At 36.9% G+C, this 22,302-nt stretch overlaps 1 long non-coding RNA gene across 1 annotated transcript in view; it reads right to left on the reverse strand.

Moving 5' to 3' along the window:
- Positions 1-726: 726 nt before the first annotated feature.
- LOC124991740 (uncharacterized) overlaps positions 727-22,302 on the reverse strand; it is a 51,707-nt gene continuing 30,131 nt past the window's right edge. The window contains exons 2-3 of the long non-coding RNA XR_007109934.1: positions 4,413-4,525; positions 727-3,104 (exon numbers count right to left, since the gene is read on the reverse strand). This is a non-coding gene — a long non-coding RNA (uncharacterized LOC124991740). The remainder of the gene's footprint in view (positions 3,105-4,412; positions 4,526-22,302) is intronic.

Raw genomic sequence — 22,302 nt, forward strand, 5'->3', positions numbered from 1 at the left:
TAGGGCACTATCGGAAAATGAGTCTTGACTACCACAAACTTGGCTCTCTCTCCTCCTCTGTTCCTTCTGCAGTTTGCCTGCTTCTTCCCATAGCAACTGTGTGCTCTAAGAATTCGTCTATGCATCTACTTTTCACTAGATCATAAACTTCTTAAGGCATGTACCAAAACTTTTTATCTGTGTAGTCACAACACTCAAAGTATTTGCTCAAAGAAAGAATAAATGATTGTAAATCTAAATATATGAGCTCAGCAATGCTATACAACTTTTCAAGGAACACATTAGAAAATCTTCATAACATCAGATTTGGTAAAGATTTCTTAAATATGGTAACAAAAGCATGATCCAGAAAAGAAGAAATTGATAAACTATATAAATATTAAAAACTTTTGGACTTTAAAAAGACACTATCAATAAAATAAAAACATAAGACAGAGTAGGAGACAATATTTGCAAAATTGTTTCTGATAGAAACTGTATACAAGATATATTTTTTAAACTCCTACATCCCAATAATAAAAGGACAATGTAAAAATTGGCAAAAGATTTAAATAGACATTTAATCAAAGAAGATATGGAAATAACCAGTAAGCACATGAAAATATGTTCAACATTATTAGTCACAAGAGAAATGAAAATAAGAACCTCAATGAAATACCACTTCACTCTCACTAGAAAACCTGTTAAAAAAAAAAAAAGACAAACAATAAAAAGCATTGGCATGGATATGGGAAAACTGAATTCCTCAAAATGTTGTTGGTGGGAATGTCAAAAAATGCAGCTACTTTGAATCACGGTTCAGCAATTTCCAAAAGTTAAACCTAAATTTATTATCTGACCCAACAATTGTACTCCTAAGTGTCTATCCAAGGAAAATAAAAACATAATCTACACAGAAAGGGTGAAAATGTGTGTCTACACAGAAGAAAGGGTGAAAATGTGTGTCTACACAGAGACTTCTCTGACAATGTTCACAGCAGCATTATCCATACCTAAAACGTATGAATAATCAATCCAAGTGAGCACCAACTGATGAATGAATGAACAATACTGGATTGTGGTGATGGTTGTGTAACCTGTCAATTTGCAAGGCATCATTGAATTGTACATTTTACATGGATAAAACTGATGATATGCAAATTATATCTGAATGAAGTTTTTAAATAAAAATAGCTTTATATCTGTACATATGTAGCAAGTACCACCATAATGACAACATGTATTTATGCACCAACCATGTACCAAGCATCTTACACATATATACATGTAATCCTCACAGTAATGCTGTTAGGCAGGTATACCTATTTTCCTATTTTGCACATAAAACTGAGACACATAGAGGTCAAGTAACTTGTCTAGAACCTCATATCTGCAAAATGGTACCTCTGCAGATACTGGGAAGGAATGAAATTTTCAAATCACTGTAATTGCTAGATCAAAAAGATGTCTCATTTTATTCATATACTTATGGAAAAAAACAATGGTTGGACAATTTATTCTTTTTCCTTTTAGAAACAAATTAATAAAATATTTAATCTGAAATGATATAAAATGCTCATAAATATTATTCAATTATTCTTTCTAGTCATTTCCACTGTGGCATTTCTGTTAACACACTACGATGGAAAGGTAAGATTTTATGTAAGTACATTATATACTAACAAATGCAAGCCTGTTAAGACTCAGTCTCCTTCAGTGTGTGCATACAAGTCCGTTTGAACATAGGAGGAGGTAGAAGATGCCAATGCCTCCAAGTTAGCCAAAGTAAAACTCCCCACTTCCCTTCAACAATAACCAGCCTCACATACCTGTATCTGCATCAGCAGTCATCTCTCCAGAGTCCTCTGTATTGTCCTTTTGCTCTTAAACATGCCTCCTGTACATGCCTTAGCATAGGCTGTATATGATGGTACAGAAAGTGTCCATGGATGCCCAAGTTTATGCTTCATGTAAGTAGGAAAAATATTTATAAAGGTCAAAAAAAATCCGTTGGCAATGTTTAGGCCCAATTGTACTATAAGTAATAATTTTTCTGTCCATTTTGCAAATGAACAAGAAAAAAATTTGAAAGCCTTAGAAAACCCTATGTTTTAATCTGGATAGCAGTAAGCTAAGTGTTGTCTCTTACTGAATAGCACACTATCAAATCACTGAAGTCAACCAAAGTTAATTCACATGAGTAATGTAAATTTGAGTGGGAAAATAGGTCTATGTATTTGCCTTTCAAAAAATGAGATACCCTTTTACTTCAGCTACAGTTGATTGAAATGTTTAAATTCTGACATAACTGATGGTAATCTGACTTATGCAAGCATCCCCTACAAAAATAAATTTCTTTCCCTCTTCCACCCTCTTTTTTCCCATTTTATTCTCCAGATTAAGAGTATTAGCTCCTTTTTACTGAGACTGAATCAATAATCTCATTTCTTCATTACATATCTGAAGACAATTGCAGCAAATGAAAAATGGAGTTTGACCTGCTGATGCTTAATTATTGATGTGGTCTTTTAAAAACATATTTGGTTCTCTGAAATGGTTTCTCAGAACTGTGCACCATTCCTCATTGGTTCCCTATTCTGTTTGTTCTTGGCCTCTGCGTTCCTTTTCGATTTTCTGCAGGTTAGCAAGTGCTGCATCGTCTGCTTTTGAAATGTGTCTTTAGGCATGCTTTTGTTTGACAAGGAATGCCAAGACTGAGCTGACAAAGTCTGTTTGAAAATCTTTTTCCAGGTATACAAGATCAGTGAGCCTGTTCAATGTATACTGTGATTAGAATTTTCCTTCAGATATTTATATCAACATCTCAGTTTTAGGGAGAGATGTTTTCTGAGTCTACCTGTCAGAAAGAAACTTATAAAAGGTAAGGAACTCTATCATTTATATATTCAAATGTAGAAATACGTTTGTGGTAAAGAGTTGACATCCTCCCCTGAATGACTTGAAAGAAAGGAGACAGGTTCCAAGTACAAAGTTACTACTCCTCCCAGGGGTGGGGACATCCATCTTCCTAGGAGTTCTGGTCCTCAGATGAGGGATTTCAGGTTTAACTCAGAAAGATTTATGAAGTTTTAATCGTAAAAGTTCATCTCCTGCGTGTTTTCTTTCTGAGGGTAGGAGAAATGGAGCAACGGTGAGAAAATAGAGCTACTAAAGGAAAATGTGTCTCTATAAACTTATATATTAAAAATAGAACATACAACCTGCCAGTAAGAGCTTATACATATGCAGACTTTTTTCAACTAAGAGCTTCAGAGTTCAATTCAGTTCACCAAATATTCATCAAATCTCCAGATGTATTTAAAAGTGCAATACATTTTACCTAAGACCTTACAAAAAGAGAATATATTCTTTCAAAATAAAAAATCTATTTTAAAATGCTGCTCCCTTGTGGGAAGTGAAGCTTAGCATATTACTAGAAAAGGGTGCCACCTTGGCCACCCGTCAGTGACTGGATACCAGAAGTCAGACTTGTACTAACTTGTTATAAGACGAGTTTGCAAAGGATAAAAAATACATTAGAGTTGAGGGTCATATCAGCTTTTGAGATAAAATCGTTCTTAAGTATTTTGGTATGCCCATGAAGAAAATTTACTTTCCAACTTGGTTTATCACATAACTCAGTCTATTGATTAAAGCAAGACCCACAACTTGTATACCTGAAAGCACTTCGTTAGCCTTCCCAATTGGCCAGGATATACAAACAGAACATTCTGGTTTTCCTTACATATTTCCATAATTTAGAGTTTAGGTTAACTAATTCAGACTAACCTTATCCCCAGTTATAGAAATTAACATTATATTGGACTGCCTTGGTCTTCTGTTAAAGATTGTATTTTATTAGTTACTTCACTAGTAAAAAATTTACTGATAACTGCAAATAACACAATCCTGAACTCAAGAAGTTACAGTTCGATGAAAGAGAAGAAGAATCAGAGATGTTCTTAACAAGTCTAAAGATAACAAAAGCATGTAAAGGTCCCAATGTGTAAATAATAATATCAGCTAATTTAAATGCTTTAAAGAATAAGACTAAGTGAATAAACAGAGTTAAATAAAGTTTGAGATTTACATATAGCTTTCTTTTTAGAAAGCATTTTAGACAATAATATTTTCTTTCATGTTATGTAATCCTTTTTTTTCCCCCCTGGGGCAACACTGACATAACCATGTTCCCTTTTCAATATATTCTTCTATCAAAAACAGGAAGTTCTTACACTGCCCAATTCCACCACTAAAAAGTATAAATGTGAGCTGCTTTTCATTGAAAAGCACTGAGTATCTGTCAACCTTTCTTGTTCTTGTTTGCAAGTGCTGAATATTGATGATAATATACATCAATCTCACTTTCTACATCCAGCACAGGAGAGCAAGTGGACAGTGAATGGAAGGATGTACACAGAGCCATTCCTTACAAAGCATCATGCTTCACTGAAGTATGAAGGATGGGGCCCCACTCCAATGTCTGTCCCAGAATGTACTGATTCTCTGTGCTGATTTCATCTTAACCCGGGTGCTTTCTCCATACCTAAAATAGAAAGAGAGAGGAAAGATGTGCCTATTACATGGCTAAGTAGCTCATTTTCAAGTAAGTAATGAGTACCAAACCACTGGATAGCCAGTCCTGAAGACTCCCCACAGCCACTAAAGACCAAACACAGAAAAAAGGGTGTGTTTTTCTGTCTCTTCATCATTTGGCTTCCTTGGTGCCTATGCTTCAGTCTCTCAAATACAGAAGAACTAAAGTCACTCCAGATACTTGGACTGTCATTGTTTAAAAAGGTGCAAGATCATCCCTGTCACGTGGGCCAAAGAAAGTGTCAGGACCTGTACTCGGGAAGGAGAAAGAAAAAAAGAAATGTCATTTTAAAATGGAGGAGATCTACAGCCCATCCATTTCATTTTGTTTCTGCTAGCTTTAACTGGATGCATTATACAGAATCTCTTGTTTTTCTGCAGAAATTCCAGAGTTGTCTATGAATCCCCAAGATAAGAATATCTGATATACTTGGGGAGGTGTTACTATACTCACAAATTCAAATGATAAAAACAAATAGGGCTTTGCAAAACATGTATAAAGCCAGCATACATGTTAATGCCTATGGTCTACCAGCTTAGGAGAGAGGGCCCCGGAGAGAACACTTCAGAATTCCATAACACACCTACTTCAGGGCTCGTTTCAGGAATGAAGAGTAGATAATCATTTGTTTTGGATGCACAGGAGGTGAGCAGGGAATTTGAAAGGTGAGGGAGGGAATGTTCTTATTGGGGATAAAATGGAAATTATTTACTCTAGCAATCCTCATTATCCTGTTGATTTCCATCCTACTGACACTAAGAGGTCCTCTTATCTCCCACACACTCCCCCTCTGCTCTTACAATTCTCTATTCCCTTTGATTTCATGACAAAAATTTGCAAGTCTGAAACTTATATTTCACCTGAAATGTTAATATTCAAACTCTATGTATTAAAAAGGAGGAATGGGGAAGGCCCCCACTTTCAAATCCACAGCCAGCCCTTTAGGATGAGAGAAGTTTGACAAGCAAGATTGCATGTCCGCTTGCCAATGCATCATCAGCACCTACCACTGTTGCTTTCATTGGCTTTTTTTTCTAGGGGAGACATTTCATGCAAAATTCTAAATTCACATCAAGACAGATTGAAAAAGAACATTTTTTAGAAGAGTGCCTGATGTGCAAAAAATAATGAAGCCTAATTGCTTTCTTTCTCTATTTTTTTTTTCTTCGTAAGCTAGAAATACATTTGCTTGTGGTCTTTTGTTGTGGTGAATAGAACTTCCTGAAAAGGAAGACCAGAAATATTCTCAGGGCATGGGGAGGAAAATCCATTAAAGAGTTTAATTCTGCTAAAATAAGATCCCTAGCTGCCCAGTGCCTAAGGCAACTTACATGAAGGGTGCAATTTGAAAACTTGACTAGGTAAATAGGCTCCATTGCTGTCCTCAGTATGGTAGTGCCCTGCCCAGTGGCCATAACAGTCTAAAACCCTACCTCTAATGCAGCTTCCAAATCATCAATACCACACTTCAGAGCAAACTTGAAAGAGTCAGACCCATTAGAATCCCAGTTCAGCAAATGTATTACTCATGACATTTGGTTTCTTTATTGGTGAAATGAATTTTAAATACTGATTTAAATTTTTATCTTACACAGTTGTCCTTCAAAAAAAAAAAAAACTCTATAAAGTACTCAGCGCAATGCCCAACATACAATAATCACTCAATAATTATTATTTTCCTTTTCCCAAAAATGTATCCCTACCTAGAATTTATTCTCCCTTAAACATATTAGAGGAAAAATACTAAGTAAGAGAAAATCCTGCAAGTAAGCAACTTGTTATGAGCCTACAATCCCTCAACAAAAACAAAATATAAACACCTTTTTTTTTCAAATATGTATGCTGTACTAATTACATTCAAAGTACTTGCCTTCAATAATTTATCCCAAAGGGGGATTATACTTGTTGATACAGGCCCTGGGTCTAAATCAACATGTCAACATGACTTTGATTAGTTTCTAATTTGTATAGTTTGGGAAAGAATCTAAAGAAGTCCCCAAGAAAATCCTTGAGGGAAATTACAGGGGCCTTTTACTCTGTGACAGAGTACTCTTGCTCAGATGTCTCATGGACCACCGCAAAGGAGACTATGTAACTAGGGTCTGATGGTCCCCAGCTGCCTTGGTTTGGGTAATCATATCAAACAAGGTATGTAAGACCACAGGATAAACTCCTTAGGAAATAAGGCTTGTCCCCAGTCACAGAAGCTGACCATGTTCTTTCCCATCCTAGAGATGAAGTGAAAACCAAATTGTTCAGGATATTAGTAAGATTCCACAGAGCCTCCACAACTGCCTCCACTGTCCTCCAGAACTCAGGACTTTCTCCAGGGTCAGACCACACTGACCACAGACCATGAAAATAAACCAAAGCACGAGATCTCCCTAAATCAAACGTAACTTTACTCCGCAATATAGAAGAAAAGACCCAAAATCCCACTGAAAGGACACTCACCCTCAACCCAATCAGTCCCATAAATGGACCATGGTTTATGCTGAAGCCCTGAAACCTACTCTGAAGTTCATGGCCTACCAAAAGATAATATAAAAGAAAAAAATCACATAACATATTTATGTAACTTGAGTTGTTCTATCAAATGGAAAACTAAAATGCTTTGTATCAATTTCTAGTAACAGATAAGACAAAAATAATTTTGGTAGTTCTCACTCTTCCAGCAAAACAGAGTAAAAACCCTGGTCTGATTTCAATCTCATTATCAAAGGACCATTCACCTAATATAAAAAAACAGCTCTTCATCAATTTATCATTAACAAAAACATTACTACCTAATGTAAGGGAACTGCTTTATCCCCAGGGATTCTATTAATGGGAAGCTGAAGCCAGATAACAAGCAGGTGGGCCACAGGAGGGAACTCAATAGTCATGCTCAGTGTTCCCTGGCAAAGGACCTTGTACAATGGCCTTCAATGACTGATGACTTCCTGGCATCCTCAACAAAGACAGAGACTGAGGTACAAAAGTTTAACTTTCCCAAGAGCACCATCTTGGTTTTTATTATTATTTTTAGGAATCCATGCTTGTTTTTAATACACATTCCCCAGTGGCTCTTGGTTCCTACCCAGCCTTCTCACCCCCTTTTTATGAATATTCAGACTTGCAGTTTGGGAATGATGCTTCCTGGAATAATAAAGCAATGTAAATGAGCACATTTTTCAAAGGCTATGATGCTGCTATTAGCTCCTTATTAGGTCACCCAGCAATAATACCTAACACAAAATACTTTTCTAAACTCTCTATTGCTATTAACTAATTTAATCCCCTCAATAATTCTGATAAGCATGCTTATTATTTTTCCCATTTTACAGAAGTGAAAAGGGAGGCACAAACAGGTCTGATAATTTGCTCTAAATAACAGAGTTAATACATACATGGTACAGCCAGGATTTGAAATCAGGAATTCTAGTCTTGGAGTCCATAGTCTTAAGCAGTAGACCATAATGCCAGTCAATACACTAATAATAAAATAAGAGTGGGCAAATTCACACATGAATTGAAACTCAGAGATAACCAATACATAACCAAGCAATTGGGCTGGGAAATATGGGTGCTGCAACTACACTGTGAACATTGGAGTCAGGTTCATCCTAGGCAGGCTTTATTGCATGTTAGTGTGATGGACTGAATTCTTACACCACTCCCCTCCCCAAATTCACAGGTTGAAATCCAAACCCTGGAGGTGACAGCCTTGGTTGCTGTGATAATTACCATTATCAACATTATTATATTGTTATTCATTGTACATGCAGCTTTCCATTGTGGGTGAACATTTGCAGGTAACCATCCTTCTTCCATCTCTCCAGGCACCCCACTGCTTTCAAAAGCCCACACATATGAAATGACTAATGGGGATTAGGGGTATCACTGCAGCTAAGGATCACAGCAAAGCTAAGGAGCTCACAGGGACCAAACCCCTCAACCTTGGCTTCATTATCAAGCTTCTCTAGCTGAACTAACTCAGCCCACGCCAGTCAGGCATTCCCTTGCAAATACAAATCATTACCCAATAACCCACAGACACAGAAGACTGTCCACAGCAGAGGCAGCTGTGGGTCAGAGCAGCCAAGCCCTGAGGCCTGGAAGAAAGAGAGAAAATGCAACAGCATTAATTATATAAACAGTTACTTGGAAAAAGCTTTAAGCAAGTGTTTTAGATTCTTCTTTAATTAGGATAAATAATTACTTCACTTTCATCTTTCTGTGAGCTCCCAAACTCTCCCATGTCTGTCTTGAAATACCAACTAGAAACACACAAAGGTCAGGGGAATAAACTAACTGTGTACACTTTTAAAGCCACTTTATCTTTCTGGATCCTGGCTTCACCATCTGTACAATGAGGGGATAGGACAAGGTAAGTCTCAAAGGTCCCTTCCAGCAGATTTTCCACAACTCTGTGAGTGTATTGGGGCTGACATTGGCTACATCACATCACTCTTCTCACATGCTTTACTAGGGAGCAGCATAACATTCAAAAATACTAACTGAATTTGTTTATTGAAATTTAAAAACTGTTTTATAAATAAAAAACATCAAGACATCCAACAATTCTCTAAATATGCCAGTCTTCTACTATGAAAAAAAGAAACCCCAAAAAAGAGGAGCTTAAGTGAAGATAATCTTGGAAGTGACCAAGTTACCTCTTTTCATTAGACTTTCTGTGTAGCTCCAGAACTAGAATCAATGAATTGATATTTCCAGGAGAGAAACACTGAAATTTCTCCAAATGGTTTTGTTAGGAAGTCTTCCTATTTCTTTCAGTGATACTTATAATCATATGAGATGTTTATTTCCATTTTTGAATGATTACCTTAGATGAAAAATTATTAAAAGTTTAAAAATTATTAAAGTTAGTTAAATAATTTTTCATCCAAGGTACACATAGATTTTCAATAAATATTGGTTGAATAATAAAAAAGAAAGTTAATGATCAAGGAGTTTAAAACTGTCTTTGCCCTCAGAGAAGCTTGCAATCTAGTTGAAGAGTCAAAATTAACATCACTGAAATAAATGTTATATAATCATATATAAAACTTTGCACAGGGCTGGGGTTGTAGCTCAGTGGCACCACATAAAAATAAAATAAAGGTATTGTGTTCACCTCTAACTAAAAAACAAAGTGTTAAAAAAAAAAAAAAGAAAAATCTTGCATGTAGTTAGTATTATGTTGGGGAACACATTCCACTTGACAGCAATTAAGCCTAAAGTGGTGGTTTAGAACACCAAAATCTGTCCCCAATCTACCTGATCACAGCCTTTCTCCAAAATACCAACAGATTTCCTAAAGTCTCCAAAATTCACTCTCATCTTTGCCGTTTGGTTCAAGATTTTTCTACTACCTGGACCATCCTTCTTGCTTCTTCAGAGCATCAAGATCCTCACATCACCAGAAACCCTGTATCACTCACTTCGCACTGAGTAGTACATCTACTCATTGCATTCCATTCATTAAGCAAACAGCCTCAATATGTATATTGATTATCAGTTTGTGTAGGCTGAGCTAAACTTTGAGGATGCAAAAGGAAGAGACATATTTCCTGCCCTCAAGAGGTTTAAAGTTCACTGGAAACCAAACATTGTTTACTAACATGATTGCTTTTTTTTAACATCCAACTATTTTTTATTGGTTCATAATTGTTAACATGATCACTTTTAATGCAGAATGTTATGGAGGAACCTCTGACATTGGAACCTAATAGTCTGCAGACAAAGGAGGGTGGTAGTTAATACTCTTAGGGAGAGAGAGCTTCCTGGAGGTGTCACCACAGCAGTCTTAAGGAGATGAGGAAAATGAGCCAGGTAAAAGAGGAAAGACCTTTTTAAGTGAAGTAGCATAACCCCAGGTTACAGGAGGAGAAAGTAGCAGGCAACTAAGAAGAGAGCTGAGCATGAGTCAAATAAAGGAAGAAAGTGCTCTGTGGAAAGGCCATATCTCATCTTCACACTAATAAAATCTTTTGAAAGATGGTAAGCAGGGGAATGACCTGATCATATTTTTCTTTAATAATGTTAATTGAAGCAAGGGTGGATTGAAAGGGAGGCCAGACCCTAGGCAGAGGTATGTTAGGAAGCAATTTTAGTGAACTAGGTGTGGAGTACACAAGGCAGTCTCACTGGGGAAGAAGGGAAGGGACAGGAGGTTGGAGCTATAGGATTAGTAAGACTGTTAGGGGGTCAGAGTGGTTAGGGAGTCCAGGATGCCTCCTAGGAGTCTAAATGGAACAACTAAGTGGCATTGCCTGAGATAGAAACACAGTAGCAGGAGCAGGGACAAACAGTTACATTAGGGACTGTGAAGAAGAGGAACTGAGAAAGGCACCACTACACATCCCCATCTGCTTCTGAAAAACAGAAGAAACCAAAATGTTCTCTATCCTGAGGCAGAGAGACTGGAGTCACCCACTTGTCCCCAGTCACCTTCTTCCCAAAGAGGGGAACAAAGATTTTTGTGAATCCTAGTGTGTCAGGAGTTTGTCTGCTGGTGAATATTTCTAAATTTGAATGCTACCCTTTTTATCTATCTAATTGAAGATACTTTGAAAGGTGACCTTTTCTATAAATCTGCTGACCATCACGAACCCTGATTTTGACTATACCTTTGCTCCTTCTATGTGGTCTCTACTTTGTCCAAGGGAGATGGAGCAGCTGGTTTACCAGGAAGGAATTTGTTTTTTTAATGGATAAAGTTTCCACTTTTCTTTTCCCTGAAGGTTGTTTCAACCAAACCACTTTACTCTGCTATTTAAATTTTGAAATAAAGGGAAATTTTAACTGGAACAAAAGAAAGAAAAGGAATGTTCCCTGGACTGGAAAGTGCTTGAAGTCTTGAGGAAGCACTGCAAGGAATATTCACTTTTCAATGCACCTGTTTTGTTCACTCTAAAACAACTGTAAGCCCCCTGAAGGCAGAGTCAGACCGTGAGTGTATCCTGGTCCCACACAGCAACTGACTGAGTGCCTCACATAGAGAACCTGCACAATAACTTTTTAGGGGAATAAGGACTCATAAATTGTTCATTTATATGTACGCTTTGGTAGCTCTTGGAGTCTGTTCCATACAATTTAGCACAATTAATTACTGTCCTACTCTTTGGTTATTTCGTGGGTGCTGTCCTCAGGACTGCAAGTAGGCAGTGAGTTTCCTAAAGACAGGAATGCAGACTCAGACCCAGCCCTGTGTTGTGAGCTGGCCAATGTTGTGCTCAATAAAGCTTGTCATTCACATGTGTTGTTCTGGCTAAAAATGAATCTATTTTGCTATGTTACATGTTTTTAAAATTTTTTTAAATGTGTTCTAATTAGTTATACATGACAGTAGAATGCATTTTGACACACCATACACAAATGGAGCACAACTTCTTATTCCTCTGGCTGTACATGTTGCAGAGTCACACCAGTAGCGTTATCATACATGTATATAGGGTAATAATGTCTGTCTCATTCTACAGTCCTTCCACCCTCAGACCCACTCCCCTCCCCTCACTCTCCTCTGCCCAATCCAAAGTTCCTCCATTCTTCTGTACCCACCTCCCCCTTTATGGATCAGCATCTGCTTATCAGAGAAAACATTTGGTACTTGGTATTTTGGGGATTGACTTATTTCACTTAGCATGATATTCTCCAATTCCATCCATTTATTGGCAAATGTCATAATTTTATTCTTCTTTAAGGCTAAGTAATATTCCATTGTGTGTATATACCACAATTTCTTTATCCATTCATCTCTTGAAGGGCATCTAGGTTGATTCCATAGTTTAGCTATTGTGAATTGAGCTGCTATAAACATTGATGTGGCTGTATCACTGTAGGATGCTGATTTGAAGTCCTTTGGGTACCAAGGAGTGGGATAACTGGGTCAAATGGTGGGTCCATTCCAAGTTTTCTGAGGAATCTCCCTACTGCTTTCCAGAGTGTTTATACTAATTTGCAGTCTCACCAGCAATGTATGAGTGTGCCTTTTCCCCCACACTCTTGCCAACATTTATTGTTGCTCATATTCTTGATAATTGCCATTCTGACTAGAGAGAGATGAAATCTTAGAATAGTTTTGATTTGCATTTCTCTAATTGTTAGAGATGTTGGACATTTTTTCATATATTTGTTGATTGATTGTATTTCTTGTGTGAAGTGTCTATTCAGCTCCTTAGCCCATTTATTGATTAGGTTATTTGGTTTTTTGATGTTAAGTTTTTTGGGGTCTTAATATATATTTCAGTGTTCTATCTGAGGTGCATTGGTAAAGATTTTTACCAATTTTGTAGGCTCTTTCTTCACATTATTGATTGCTCCCTTTGCTGAGAAGAAGTTTTTTAGTTTAAATCCATCCCATTTATTGATTCTTGATCATACTTCTTGCACTTTAGGAGTCTTGTTAGGAAATCAGGTTCTAAGCCAACATGATGAAGATTTGGGCCTACTTTTTCTTCTATTAGGCACAGGGTTTCTGTTCTAGTGCCTAAGTCTTTGATCCACTTTGAGTTGAGTTTTATGCGGGATGAGAGATAGAAGTTTAATTTCATTTTGCTACAAATAGATTTCCAGTTTCTATGCTAAGCAACATCATTCCAAATGGGGAAAAATTTAAAGCATTCTCTCTAAAAACCATAATAAGACAGGATACTCTCTTTCACCACTTATATTCAACATAGTCCTTGAAACTTTAGCCAGTTCAATTAGACAGATGAAAGAAATTAAAGGGATACAAATAGGAAAAGAAGAACTCAAACTATCACTATTTGCTATGATATGACTCTATATTTAGGAGATCAAAAAATTCCACCACTAGAACTAATAAAAGAATTCAGCAATGTAGCAGGATATAAAATCAATACTCATAAATCAAATGCATCTCTATACATCAGTGATGAATCCACTGAAAGAGAAATTAGAAAACTACCCCATTTACAACAGCCTCAAAAAAATTAAATACTTGGGAATCAATCTAACAAAAGAGGTGAAAGACCTCTACAATGAGAACTACAGAACACTAAAGAAAGAATTTGAAGACCTTAGAAGATAGAAAGATCTCCCATGGTCTTGGATAGTCAGAATTAATATTATCAAAATGGACATGCTTCCAAAAGCATTATACAGATTTAATGTAATGCCTATTAAAATCCCAGTGACATTCTTCATAGAACTTAAAAAAGCAGAGATGAAATTAATTTGGAGAAATAAGAGACCCAGAATAACCAAAGCAATCCTTAGCAAGAAGAGTGAGCAAGAGGCTCAATACCAAACCTTAAACTATACTACAGAGCCATGTAACAAAAACAGCATGATATTGGCACCAAAATAGACAGGTAGACCAATGGTGCAGAATAGAAGACACAGAGACAAACCCACATAAATACAGTTATCTCAAACTAGACAAAGGAGTCAAAAACATACACTGGAGAAAAGATAGCCTATTAACAAATTTTATACCCTCTGAAAGCAAAATTACCATCTCAGATTAAGCAGGATTAAAATAAGGAGTCAAAAGCATACCCTGAACAATGCAAGTTCCTATATGTAAACTATTTTGAATAATTCATTGCAGAGAGTTTTCACTGAATTGATTTCAGCAAGCTGTACTTGGGGCTTCACTGTGAACTTCAGTTGGTCAAGTTCACATGTAGACTTAAAAGCAGCATCAGTGATATGGTTTGTTTCTTGTGAATTAAATCATCAAAGGCTTTCAATGTAATGTGGAGAGTTGCACTCACTGAACAGAAGGAGAGATGAAAAGAGAGAAAAAGGCAGAAAAGAATGAGAATGTATTCGAGGAGGAAGAGTAGTGGCTATGCTAGTTACAAGAAATCTACACCAAACAGCAGAAGGGCACCGCACAGCTTCTGTATGGTTTCACAAAGATCCTTCCGTTCTAAAAGAATTGCAGCAAACCTTCCTAGAAAAGTATCACAATAGAATAACTAGGTTTCTTTAAATAATCCCACCTTGACTCAAGACTGCAGAATGATCCTCATCTCCATCCTTGCTGAAAGCAAGGGTTGTCATGCTGCATTGTCAAACACAGATAGCTGTAAGTGTTCCCTTTCTAAGAGTCAACAGATGTCACCCTGAAACCATGTGTCAATCAAGAAATCATAGCCCAGAGAGGTAAGCAAGAAGCCTCCAAAAAAAATAAAAATAAAAATAAAATTTTTTATTGTTTTATTTTTTAATTCATTTTTATTGTAAACAAATGGGATACATCTTGTTTCTCTGTTTGTACATGAAGTAGAGGCATACCATTTGTTTAATCATACATTTACCTAGGGTAATAGTTTTTGATTCATTCTGTTATTTTTTTTCTCCCCCCCCCCATCCCTCTTATCCCTCTATAGAGTCCCTCCTCCTCCATTCTTGCCCCCTTCCCACCCCCTATATGTGTCATCATCTGCTTATCAGTGAGATCATTGTTTGGAACAGATAAATTTTTTTTTAAAAAAGAAGCCCCCAGAGATGCTCAGGAAGCAAGGGTCAATATCTAGAGAGGCCTGAGAGAAGTTTTAGCACAGACAGCCTCATGCACACTCAGAGCGATCCTGGTCTGGGCCCTGGAAAACCACATTATTAAATACATATGAGTGAAGAAGAAAAAAAGTCTTAATTCCTCCTGTCTTCCTAGAGACGCAGGCATACTGATAAGCTACTGTCCCCTGCACGAGTGCAGAATGCCAATCCAACAACTGGACATTAGAAAATCTGGCTCATCAGAAGAGCATGGAGTAAGCTCATGGGGAGGGAGTCCACACCAGTAAAGTGGCCCTTAAATGTTGGTGTCATTCTACACCATTGAAAAATAACTGCTGCCCCAAGCCCTCAAGGACCCCAGGCTGTCGTGGTCTTTCTTCCCAGGACAAGTGAGACTTCTCCACTAAAGGGTTAGTGGGTCTCAAGTCTGTGCTACAAGGACCTCCCATCAAGACAATCCTGTGATTTCATCAGCATCTATGGTACCTTGTCACCCTAGAAGAGAACAAGTCAAAGGATAGGAAGGTTGTCAAGTGAGCATGGAATCAATTGAGCACCAGCCTGACTGGAAATGGGCCAAGATGGCCTTATCTACGGAGGCACAGGTTGGATTGGTTTAAATATTTTTTTATCTTTGGCTAATTATATCTTAAACCTGTAATGCATGTGAGTGTGTTCCCTTTCCTCCAAACTGTAAGGCCCTATATCGGTCCTTCAGACTGCCATAGCTCACCTAGCTCTAAGCTAGATAAATTAAAACAAATTCACACCTAGACACAATTGCAGCACAACTGTGTAATATCAAAGCTAAGGAGAAAAATCTTAAAATGTATCAAAGAAGAAAAGACAGAACACTTACAAGGAAATGACAATTGGTTCTTCAGAAGGCTTGAGTAACAGTAGATGCCAGAAGACATAAATATCTTCAGAATGCTAAGGGAAAATTATTCCTAATACACAATGCTATCAGACTAGCTGAAATAGTTTTAAGAGTAGTTTACTATTTACAGCCCCTCTTTGAAATATACATCACCATGCAGAAGAAACAGCATTAAGTAAAGACGCTGATACATTTTTGGTACACTTCAATAAGAATTGACCATAAATAAAAATGATGATGACTAAAATTTGGGGGATTAAATTCATGGTGAAACTAAAATTTTAAACAATAATATGGAAAAAAAAACAAAAGGAAATTTCACATTAAAATCATTGTAAGGTCATAGTTTATTCATATGGGCTTTGGGAGGGGCATTTTGCTACATTAAGCTTACATACTAACCATTTAAAGAATAACCACTGAAAAACAGAACTGGAATGTATATCCAAACTACAGAATGGAAAAGAGGAGAAAAATAAAGGTAAGAGGTTCAATGAAAAAGAAGATAGGAAAAGGATGAGGAGGAAAGCATAATAATTTTTAAAACATGAAATAAAATAGTAAAAAATAGTCTAATATATCAGTAATCACCAAAAAAGTAAATGGATTACAATTATCTATATGATAACCTATATATTAAAGTTGGAAATTTTCAAATGGAACATTAAAAGCAAAAGAAAATAAATTTCAATTACTATATGGTATTTACAAGAGACAAACTGAAATATAATGATGCAAAAAAGTTGAAAATTGTGACTGCGGGTTTAGTCCAGTGGTAGAATGCCTGCCTAGCATGCATGAGGCATTGCGTTAAATCCCCAGCACCAAAAAGAAAAAAAATAATAAAAATGAGAGTAAAAGAAAATATATTCAGCAAATATTAGCTAAAATAAATCCATTGTGGAAATATTAATAAGTCTCAAAGCAAATTCAAGGAATACTACAGAGATAGGAAAACTATAAAAGCCACTGGAGGGGCAGAGTGTGAGGAACAGCGTTCAGGTCTCATCTGAGAGCATAGGGTAGGTTCAGGGTCCAGACCAGGTATTGGCAGTCGAGACCAACCAGTCAGGACCAATTGAACAATTAATAAATTGTTCCAATAAGACCTACAGAGAAACCCAAAACCAACAAGTAGAATCTATGTGATTTTTTTTTAAGTGTGCAGAACATTATGAAAACTGACCTATCTTTACACCCTATGAATCAAGTACTATTATATTCTCAGTTTACACATGGAAAACCTGGAGCACAGGGGCTAAGTAACTTGTTCATTGTCGTGCAAATCAGATGGGTGCAGAGCTGGGACAGGGATGGAGACATTCTGGTCCCAGAGTCCAACTTTTAACCATAAGCTTGACTAATAGGGGTCAGAGCAAAACAAAGAATAAAATAGGAAACTGAGAAATAAAAAATGTTCAACAAATCCAAAGTTTTTCTTCTGAGTGGACAAAATTACACATTGTTGGTGAGACCAATCCAAAAATTAAGAATAAAGAAGTCATACATTAATCATGATAGAAATGTAACTACAGAATGGAGATTCTAAAATAAATAAGAAAACACTATCAACAACGTGTACCACTATGTTTAAAACTTAGATGAAATGTAAAATTTTCTGAAAAGATTTAACTTCCCAAAACTGACATAAAAAGTTCAAAACTAAGCCAGTAGCAATTAAAGAGATTGACTTGGGAAACTCTACTACTTCTCCCCTAAAAGACCCTAGGTCTGTTAATTTTACAGATAACTCTTAAGAAACCATCATCCACTACTATTTCTTTTTTTTTTTTTTTCGTTAAATTTTTAACTGATACATAAAAATTGCATATATTAATGGAGCAGTATGATATTTTGATAATGTGTACACTGTATAATGTTTTAATCAGGTTACACATCTCTCTCTGCACACATTTGTCATTTCTATATGGTGAAAGCATTCACAATTCTTTCTTCTAGCTTTTTGAAATGTATAGTACATTATCTATATTCCATTATCTATATCTTATGCTTGTCTTTCATAGAATGGGAAAAGAAGATGAACTTTATTAATAAGATCCAAATAAACTTAAACACTCATAGTAGGATGGATGCAATATTACCCTTTATATTGTTCTGTACTATGTAAATATTTCATATTAAAAAGAAGGTATGGGCAATATATGGTTGTTATGGTTTAGATGTAAAATGTCCCCCAAAAAGCTCATGTATGAAACAATGCAAGAAGGTTCAGAGGAAGGAAATGAATAGACACTTCACAGAAGAAGATCTACAAGCAATCAACAAACATATGGAAAAATGTTCAACATCTCTAGTAATAAGAGAAATACAAATCAAAACCACCCTAAGATTCCATCTCACCCCAATTAGAATGGCGATTATCAAGAATACAAGCAACAACCAATGTTGGCAAGGATGTGGGGAGAAAGGTACACTCATACATTGCTGGTGGGGCTGCAAATTAGTGCAGCCACTCTGGAAAGCAGTGTGGAGACTCCTTAGAAAACTTGGAATGGAACCACCATTTGACCCAGCTATCCCACTCCTTGGCCTATACCCAAAGGACTTAAAATCAGCATACTACAGAGATACAGCCACATCAATGTTCATAGCTGCTCAGTTCACAATAGCCAGATTGTGGAACCAACCTAGATGTCCTTCAATTGATGAATGGATAAAGAAACTGTGGTATATATGTACAATGGAATATTACTCAGTCATAAAGAATGATAAAATTATGGCATTTGCAGGCAAATGGATGAAACTGGAGAATATCATGCTAAGTGAGATAAGCCAATCTCAAAAAACCAAAGGACGAATGATATCGCTAATAAGTGGATGATGACACATAATGGGGGGTGGGAGGGGTTAGTGTTAGGGTTAGAGTTAGGGTTAGGGAGGGGGGCAAGAATGGAGGAAGGAAGGACTGTATAGAGGGAAAAGAGGAGTGGGAGGGGTGGGGGGAAGGGGAAAAATAACAGAATGAATCAAACATTACCCTATGTAAATTTGTGATTACACAAATGGTATGCCTTTACGCCATGTACAAACAGAGAAACAACATGTATCCCATTTGTTTACAATTAAAAAAAAAAAGAAGGTTCAGAGGAGAAATGATTGGGTTACAAGAGTCCTAACCCAATCAGTGAATTAATCCCCTGATAGGGATTAACTGAGTGGTAACTGAAGTGGTAGGGTGTGGCTGGAGGAAGTGGTTCATTGGGGGTGTGACTTTGGGTATGTATTTGAATCTGGCCGTGGAGTCTCTCTCTCTCTGCTTTCTGATCATGATGCAAGCTGCTTCCCTTCACCACACTCCTGCCATGATGGTCAGGCCACGTTGAGCCCCAGGTAATGGAGCCTGCTGCCTATGGAATGAGACCTCTGAAACCGTGAGCCCCTAAATAAACCTTTCCTGTACTACAGTTGTTCTGGTCAGGTCCTTTAGCAGCAGCCGTGAAAAAGCTGACTAAAACAATGGGCCTCGCTCATCACACCTTTGATTTCAGATTTTATATTCTTTGATTCAAGATTGAGTCAGTCATTTCAGAATCAATAACCTTTAATTATGTTTTCCTTTTAGTCTTAAGTACATGCTTTTTAGGGATATCTCCAACACACCAAGCCAACCTCTCTCAACAATTTTGTCAGTGTAGAGGTGACCTTCCACAGATACCCTTCTTTTAGAGAGTGAATTGCTATTCTCTCCTGGATGGTTTCTGAGTCATGACAATTTGAACATGCTGCCATTTCAAGTTTCCAGTCGAAATTCATGAATTCCTACTTAAGAGCATTTTCGAGGACCATGACATCAGTCTTGCTTCCATAGGGGAATTATACTTAGGAACAGGTCACCCTTATTCTTTCCCCATACAAGCATTCATGTTCAAATTTCTGGACCTAGAGAGACATCATCTTAGGGAAGAATTAACCAGTACAGCATTCTGTAGAATGTGGGACTGAGAGGGCCTGGGCTTGGAAAGACCACACAGAGGTCGAGAAGTTTCAGCAGAAGTTACAATAGAAACACCACCTTCCCAGGAAGAACTTCACTACCTTCTGTTCTATGAGGCTCCTAGAAGAAACTGAGGAAGTCATAGCACAAATTTCTAACCTTTTCATTAATTTGGAGAGACTAAATTATATCTCAAGAAATACATGAGAAGGTTAACAAAAGTAAAGTTGAACTGCAGTGAATAATAGTAGAAAAACATCTAACTGGAGTCTGGTAATGAGGAATAAGAATTCAACATAAAACTCGGCATAAAAAGATCTTAATTTATATATTATAGTATAATGGCTTACACACTATCTCTGAGTCAGCTGAGGTTAGACACTCTTGGAGGCAAACTATGAATCTGTAGATGAGTATTTTCAATTGTCACTCAGACTCTCACTCCTAATCTTGATAATGAATAATTTTATACTATCCTTCAGCAGTATCCTCCAAATCAAATGATACTGAAGAATAATAACTTTCAGTTTTTTTCTACTTAGGACCCACAAAGGGCAAGGAGAATTATATTTTAAATTTATCCAAATTTTCATTTTGGATTCTCTATTTAAAGGAAATATGATATGAATACTTTGGGGAAGGGAACTTCTTTTGCAGAAAGAAGTTTATAGTTCATCTGTTTTTTATATAGAAAGACATGATTGCTTCATAATTATCCTTTTCTGTTCAAATTAGTATAATAGATGATGCCAACTATATTGATTTTATGCCATAGTTCATCTCACACTGATCTGTAGTATGTCATATATTATAAAATAAATTACACTGTAATATTACCATTATCCTCAAGGACAGCAGTAGGTGTCCACTTTTCCATGTTAATTGTGTTTGTTTTCTTTTCCTATATTTTCCACAAGATGAATTGTTTTTGTGATCACTGATTATTTTTCCCAAACTGAATTGTCTGCCTTCTTCTTTATAGTGTGCTACTTTACTTTCTTCTCCACTGTTAATGTCTTAACATTGTACCAGAACTGCCTTGACGATCATCCATTGATTTTGGTGTTGTTTTGCTAGAGTATTACTACTTCTTTCAGTGTTTACATGTAAAATATGCTTATCCCACATCAAAACACTGGATATTTTCAATTTGTTCATTTTATCCTTCAACAACTATTTGTTTTGTGTTCACTGTGCACTAGGTTCTGGAAATGCAAACCCGAAGTAAAATTTACTTGAGGCATTCATTCTCTTGCTCATCCAACAATTCCTTCGCCTGGCTAATTCTTACTCAACCTTCAGGTTTAATGCTACTCAGATGGAGAAGGTTGATGATAGGAAACAAAAAAAACTGGACTTGGCACCGGGAGATCACTAGGGACTTTAACAAGATCATATTCAGTGAACTAGGAAGAGGGGTTCAGAACCCAGACCACAAGTGGAGTGAAGAAGCAGAGTCAATGGGGACAGCCTATTCCAGAATAAAAGAAAAAAGAAGGAAGCAGATATGGCAGCAACTGGAGGGGAAAAGATCATCAGATAGAAAGCTTGTTTTTAGTTTGGGGAAAGTTGAATATGCTTATAAACTTAAAGACAGAAAGCTAAAAAGGAGAAACTGGGGATACAGGAAAGAATGAAGATCATCTATAAAGGTAAGTTCAGAGAGATGTGTGCTGAGTTGTGGGCATAGCTGGAAGATTCTGTGTGGGCAGAGGAACTTCTCTTTGCCTGAAGTGTTATGCAAGGTAGCAATATGAGAGCAATTAAAATCTGGAAGGATAAAAGAAATGCATCTTACTTTCATTGAGAAAAAAAAAATGGAATGGAATCATTTCCTAAGAGAAAGTTAAAGTGGAGGTAAGGAGTTTGAGAAGAATGGTAACTATTCAGAACCACTGCCAGGGTACACGTATGCAAGATGTGCAGAGTGCTTTCCTTTTGTCCTTCCAGATCCATTCTCCATACTTTTCCACTTCATTCTATGACCCAAGGGGCCAAGAATTACAGATTGAACCAACCAATTTCCTAAATCTTTGACTTTAGGTTGATTTAAATCACCGAAAGAGAGAAGAGTTTGGGATTTGTATTCCCTTGGGCATCTTTCTGCCTTGCTGTGAATGGCTAGTAGCATACTTCCTCTTCTGAGGGCCATAGTTTCCATTAGAGACCTCCCCTTGAAGCTACTGGTCCTAGTGGATTACCCATCTTCTGCAGGCTTGGAGGGAGGAGCGACTTGCCCTTTATAGCGAGCACTAGTTTCCCTTAATTCAACGCACACCTGGGGCAAAAGAAGTCCTTTCATTAAAACTCTCCTCACCTCACATTGGAGTGTGCCATTTATGTCCTGCCTAGGATACCATGGATAAAGAATGCAAGAGGAAGCTAAGTGTAAGCAAATAAGAAGATTGTTTTGGGCAC

The sequence above is a fragment of the Sciurus carolinensis genome, chromosome 1 (assembly GCF_902686445.1).
Source record: "Sciurus carolinensis chromosome 1, mSciCar1.2, whole genome shotgun sequence".
In the NCBI taxonomy this organism is placed as follows: domain Eukaryota; kingdom Metazoa; phylum Chordata; class Mammalia; order Rodentia; family Sciuridae; genus Sciurus; species Sciurus carolinensis.